Source organism: Haemaphysalis longicornis, unplaced genomic scaffold (genome assembly GCF_048455015.1).
Source record: "Haemaphysalis longicornis isolate Haplotype H1 unplaced genomic scaffold, Haemaphysalis longicornis Haplotype H1 scaffold_1, whole genome shotgun sequence".
Lineage (NCBI taxonomy): Eukaryota > Metazoa > Arthropoda > Arachnida > Ixodida > Ixodidae > Haemaphysalis > Haemaphysalis longicornis.
In genome coordinates this window covers 68,439,891-68,446,648 of record NW_027526203.1, presented here as the reverse complement: position 1 = coordinate 68,446,648, position 6,758 = coordinate 68,439,891, and the positions used below count along the sequence as shown (strand labels likewise).

The 6,758-nt window shown below is 53.0% G+C and overlaps 1 pseudogene; it reads left to right on the top strand.

Moving 5' to 3' along the window:
• Positions 1–5,699: 5,699 nt before the first annotated feature.
• Positions 5,700–6,480, top strand: LOC144164430 (uncharacterized; annotated as a pseudogene).
• Positions 6,481–6,758: the final 278 nt, after the last annotated feature.

The window sequence follows — 6,758 nt, the reverse complement described above, 5'->3', positions numbered from 1 at the left end:
CGCTTAACTTTGGTAACTGCGCCCGTGTAACTAGGGTCGACCGGGCCAAGTCCGTCCAGCCGTTGGTAACGGCAAGAAAGCCTCCCGGAATGGATTTCTCCCCAGGCGAATCTATGCTGATGCAGTTGCAGTCGTCACGGGAAATATAAGATTAAAAAAAAGCGACTAGGTGAGAGGGAAAGCTACCTTCTCTTCGAGCGTCGAGAAACAACGCCCTCACGCCGAAGGCAACCACGACGCACCGCGCTAACCTTGACCTCCTATCTGCTTTCCGTCGCTACCTCAAGAGGGCGCCACACCGCAGTGAAAAAGGCGGATTGCGCAGTAGCTCAGTTTGACGCTGCGTCGGAGCCGCTTGATAGCCGTTTCACGTGGCTCGTGAAGAGGTGTGCTGAGCATGCGCGAGGAGCAGTGACTGGACAGGACTGGACTTTCAGTTTATAACCAGGAACAATGTTCAATTGCAAATTACAAACAAACGTGTTTGCTTCATGCACACCTTGGACTACGACCCAGTCAAACCTCACGACGCTCGGCACCGCAGCTTTGCTGGCCATCCCTCTTCACGGGGCGGAAGGGCTCTGAATTTTTTTTTATTAGAAGTTCCTCTGAAGTCGTTGATCATCTTAAGGACATCAGCAACAGTAGCCTTTCGGCCTGTTTGGTGGGCATAAATGACCTGTATTACTCTATTCCCCACAAAGAGCTGCTCTTTTGTGTAGAAACATGCATTGATACTTACGGGGCCACTTGGTTTCAAAATACTTCAGGCATCCCTATTGATAAGTTCTTAGAATTGCTTGCCTTGTACCTCCGCTCTACCTTCTCGTCTTGGGAGGGCAACATATACCTCCAGAAGAAAGGCATCTGTATAGGGTCTTGCCTGGCTCCTGTATTCAGTGACCTGTTTTTAGCCTCCCTTGACAGTGTTGTCGCCACTCGCCTGCCCCAATGTAAAGTAGTTAGGACGTTCAGGTACATCAATGACTACCTGCTGCTCATTGATACCACAAAAGACGCTTGGACAGTGCCGTTTCTGATGTTTTGACAGTATTTCAGACTTCATTCCAACCGCTTTGTGTAACGCATGAAACCCTGACTGACGACAGCATAAGATTCCTTGATCTCCAACTGCATTTCTACGATGACCATATCTGTTGGGCTTATGAGCCTCGTTGTTTGAAGCCCATTCTCCCGTATCATTCTGCCCATTCTAAATTGGTAAAGCGTGATATCGTGAAGCTGTGTGTCTCGAATGCACTTAACAGATCTTGTAATAACCTAATGGAAGCCAGCCTTCATGGACAGGTGGCTCGGCTGACTGCCGCCGGCTATGCGCTACAATAACAGACTTCGGTAGCTGAGAGGGTTCTAAAACTGGTGAAGGATGAACGAAACAGGCAAGATGCACCAAAAGAGAGAGATAAAAGGAAAATCACAACTATCCCATATATTCATACGCTTTCGCATAATCTGAGGAAAATTGGAAAACGCGCTAACGTCAACGTTCTGTTCACCGCTCCTAAGAAGCTATCCAAGCTTTGCAACAAAGTTAATGAGGGTCGCGCCAAGTCTGGCACGTGTAGCACCAAACATCGCACGCTGTTCGTGGCCTGCTCGGATGGAGTGGTTTATTCGATACCGCTGAACAAATGCAAGAAAAAGTACATCGGGCAGACTGGAAAATGTGTCAATGACAGATTGCGCGAGCATCGCAAAAACGTGAAAAACGGGAGATACCGGACATCTAGGCGCACATTGTAAAGATTGTGGTTGTTATCCTGACCTCAAAAAATGCTCCATACTTTATAAAGGTAACAATCAAATGACACCGGAGATCGTTGAAGCGTACGAGATATATTCTAACAAAGACAAGTGTGTCAGCCACACTTCGGTTTTGTTAACCGACAAAGAAATTGCCTTTTTATCTGGTGACAGCACGTGAGCTGCAGTGATGGCTTGAAATTTCTGTGTTTCTTTCATCTGCCCTCTTTCTATTTGTTGCACAGAATTCTGTATTTAAGTAATTTTGTGTAATAAACATCTGTTGTTAGTCTGCGATGTGTCCCGTCTACGCCTCGTCCTGGTCCCTTTGCGCTGTTCCGAGAATGCTATACCAACAGCACCAACACGCCCAAGCTTATACCTTAGCTGATATCTATGTTAGACTACATGCACATCTGACTGTTTGCCAGGAAAACTTTGTTAGATGCAACGCATCTCATGCTTGCCCCTCTGTCCTTCCTGTGTCTGTCCGGCGTTGTCCCCACAGCTGCGCCTCTCCTCTTCTCCTCTCTCAGATAGCGAACGCTCTCTCCCAAACAGCTGCGGGTTGGCGCAGCGCGCTCTCACTCCGTTGCTAGGCGCCGGTGGGCGGCGCTGCGCATGTGCAGTACTCTCTCTCTCCGCGCTCTCCTCTGTGCTGTGAATATAAAGCGGCATGCCGCGCTCCGGTGGTCTCAGTCGACGATCGTTTGTGTTACGCTTGCACTCTCTCGCAGTATTCGACGATTGCGTGATGCAATTGTCGAGCCCCTAACTGTGCACTTTACGGACCACAAGGCACTCATTCTCGTCTGCAATAAAGACCGTACCTGAGCATACGTGTACTGCATGTGCATTGCATGGTGATAATGGAAAATTACGCCCACCTCCCCTTCGCGTGAGAATCCCTGCTATAAGCGTAATCAATACGATTGAAAACGCCAATGGAACACCCCATGAGATGTGTTACATAACACCAGGGTTCCCGCGAGTGGAGGTGGGCGTATTTGTTACGTTGCTTGTTTTGGTAACCTTTTGTACTTAGCATTTCTTGGGCCTAGCAAGCTTATATTCCGTCTTTTTCTCAGATGCAGAAAATGTGGGCTGGGGACATCGAACACTTTAAGAAGTTTTACAGGATGTCACCACGCCATTTTGATTTTCTGCTGGGTCTTGTGAGAAAAGACCTGGAGAGGCAGTACGTGGTGCGAGAGCCAATTTGTCCAGCGGAACGGCTGGCCATGACCATAAGGTATGGTTAACTGCCACTCAGCTTTGCAATAACTGACCAGATTGCACAATTTAGGAATGTAGTCAGTGTGTTGCTCTGATTCAAGGACTTGCTCTTTTTAGCAACGCTTTGGAGCTAGCGGCACATTGCAGTGGCAGTTGTCTCGGGGAACATTGTGTGGTACATTATCTGTTTGTTGGCCTGCGAACTGAACTGTAACACAACATTCTCCTTTTATGAAGGCACGGTTTTATGCAGGCACGGTAGACACTAACATTCTCCGTTTATGCAGGCAAAGGCATGATTTGCCTTTGCCCACTCAACACTTACAACTCTGTTTCTGTAAGCCCGGCTTACCCAATTAAAGGCAGAACTCCCATTGTTAAGTGCTTGTGGTAGAAGCTACAGCAAAAACTGAGTTTAGTGATTTTACTGTGTTAACTTGAATGTGCTTCTTGCACTATCTAATGTCAGGAAATTAGCAACAGAAAACGGCATTGTTGCAGAGATGATTACAAATTGCAATAATGTTTCATTCATTTCCCTTTCCTCTCCCTGTGTCAGCTCACGCTTCAGATTGTTTCCCTCATAGCTTTATTTACTGAGGATGTAATTACTATTGTCGTCTCCTCATTTTCCAGCAGTAAACTAACTAGAACCCATGCACCAACACTGCGGAATGGGTGGCCCGATTCTATTCTGAGGATTCGCAACTTTCCGTGATACGATTCGTGAACTCCACAGAGAGAGACAGAGAAATGACTTTATTGGATCTCCTGCAGTCGGGGACGGGTCAGGCCTCGTAGGCATAGAGTTAATACTACTGCTCGCAGGGCTTCACCATCCCGTAGTCTTCGCCGCTCACTGCGGCGTCGGGCCGACCCCGAGGCCTGCGTCTGGTCGGCGCGGGCTACTTGGAGTGCCGCCGCTGTCTCCCCTAGCCCTCGCTCCCGCAGGAGGAGGCCGAGAGGAGTGCGGGTTCTCCTTTCGCCGTTGCTTGCCCAGTGCAGCCTCGAGCCGCTGGATAGCCCTTAGCTGGTGTTCGCGCTCCGAAGAGCCGATCGAGTCCGTAACGTCCGGAGGGAGGGTCGGCCTCCCGTCACTCGCGTCGTGTCTTTCACAACCCCACATTAGGTGGGTCAGGTCCGCGGTCACTCGCGCACAAACACTGCACACACAGTCTTCATACAGGTCCGGGCACACGTGGCGCGCGAGCGCCGGCGTCAGCACCGTCCGAGTCTGTAGTTGCCGCAGAAGCACGGCCTCCCTCCTCGCGAGCCCCGGATGGGGCGGAGGGTAGGCCCGCCTCTCTTCCCTGTACCAGCGCAGCGTCGCGCCGTACGTGGTCAGGGGTTCCGCGTCGTAGTCTTCTTCTTCGCTCGATTCCTCGTCGACGTCGGCGTCCGTCGCTGGCGCGGCTCGGCACGTGGCGAGATCACGGGCCGCGCCGTCGGCTACCTCGTTGACGTTTCGGTGGCCGTTGCGGAGCTCCCGGCCCATGTGAGCCGGAAACCACCGGATGGTCGTGCTGGTGTTCCTGCGCGCTCCCTCTCCGATGCCGGAAAGGACGCGCATCGTCGTCTTGCACACCGTGCCCCTGGCGAAGTTGGCTATCGCGGACTTGGAGTCGCTGAACACCGTCTTCGTCCCCGGGTGGAGCAGGGCCAGCGCGATCGCCGCCTCCTCCGCCTGTCTGGCGGACTTGGCGCGCACGCTGCCGGCGCTCAGCAGTTCTCCCGTGGCGGCTCGCACCGCCCACCACCGCGTAGGCGTCGTCTCGGTCCCGATGTTTGGAGGCGTCCACGAACACCGCATCGCCTCTCTCGTTGTACTCCTTGGCGAGCGCTGTTGTGCCAGAGCGCCTGGCCCAAAGGCGTTGCACGAGGCGACGCGCCGACAGCGAGGCTGAGTCACGCCTCTCCTTTTGTCGCTGCGGCGCGGCCGAATCCTGCATCTCGAAACGCTGCGGCGCGGCCGACTCCTGCATCTCGAAACGCTGCGGCGCGGCTGAATCCCTCAGCGGAGAACGACCCAAACAAGGGCATGTCGCTACGCCCGGAGGCGAGGTCACGGAGACGGCGGCGGCATCGCTCTCCCTTTCCCCATTGGCGGCGCAGCTGACTCACCGCTTCGCTACCATTCGTCGGAATTCAAACTTCAGGCAGCGAGAGCCCTGATTGGAGCATTTCGAACTTGGGGCCACAACGAACTCCCAGGCTATAAAAGAAGCCCGGAGGCTCTCATCGTCGGCTTTCCTCGGCGGCTTCTCTCTGGCACCAGTCTCTTCGGAAGCACCGAGTGAAAAGGGTGATGTCGCCTTTGTGCGAGTTATGTAACGTTTGCTTACCCTGTACATACTGTATATAAATGTTACTTTAAGTTTTCGTCGGCTCGAGAACTTCTTCGCTCGGCTCTGCGCCGCGTCGATAGCGGACGGAGCAAGGCAACATCGCTGCACCGGTGACTGCGCCCGGGTGGCCAGTCGCAACAGCGGAGACAGCGTCGGGATGGCTGATTCCCACCCTCGGTGACGAGCTGGATGCGAGTCACAACCTGGGCGACCGCCCTGGGATAGTCATTCCCAACAGTGGTACCAGCGGTGGGATGGCCCATACCCAACAGTGGTGGCAGCGGTGGGATCGACCGGCAACGGCTACTACCTGGTGTGGTAAGCGCTCGACGTTTTCTCTCAGTTCACCAGACTTCTCTAGCACAGGTTATGGTAGTTTAGAGAAGGGCTGGGTGAAGCACTGTGTATAGCTTTGAGTGTTTCAAGCCTAGAGCAAGTGTTTTGAAACCAAAGCTAGTGCCGAGAGGTAAACAAAAGAGCGTAGAGAATTACTTGCGCGTGCCTTACTAGTAGCTCGATAGTATAGGAGCGGCAAGGGAATTCTAACGCGGGTAAGCAGCAAGAGGCTAGTGCAAACGATGGAGGACCTTAAAGTGAAGGAACTCATCGAAATTTGCGAGGAGCTGAGCCTTGACTTAGGCCGTGCGAAACGGAAGCATGCGATCCTTGAGATCATGCGGAAGGAGAACGTAACGGCTGAGGAAGTCAATGAGGCCAGGGCTGAAATCAAAGAGCGCCGTGAGCGCGAGGAAGCCGAAAAGAAAGAGCGCCGTGAGCGCGAGGAGGCGGAAAGACGGGAACGCAGGGAGGAAGCCGAAAGGCAGGAACGCAGGGAAGAAGCTGAAAGGCAGGAACGGGAAGCCGTAAGGCAGCTCGAGTTGAAGCGGTTAGAGTTCCGGCAGGGCTCGCCGGCGCCTAGCGTACCTTCTGCAACGGCTCCTGCGAACGGTCCGAGAATTCGGGACCAACTGCCTCCGTTCGTTATTGGCGAGGACATGGCGAAGTACCTCGTTAAGTTTGAGCACGTTTGTGAGCGAAACGATATCGAACGGTCTCTGTGGGCGCAAAACTTGTTAGCCCTGCTTCCTGGAGAGGCATCGGACGTGATAACGTGCCTGTCGAAGGAGGCCTTTGAGAGCTACGACGAGGTCAAAGAGGCTCTTTTGAGGAAATATAGGTTGTCGCCTGAGGCTTTCCGGCAGAGGTTTCGGTTTGCGAAAAAGGGCAATGAGTCGCATATAGACTTCGCATTTCGCCTGAAGGCTGACCTAATTGAGTGGCTGAAAGGCGAGGAAGCCTATGACGACCGCGACAAAGTGGTTGAGTGCATAGCGCTTGAGCAATTCTACCGCTGCGTCGAAGACGACGTCAGGTTGTGGCTGCAGGATAAGCTCCAAGAAGTAAAGCTTAACA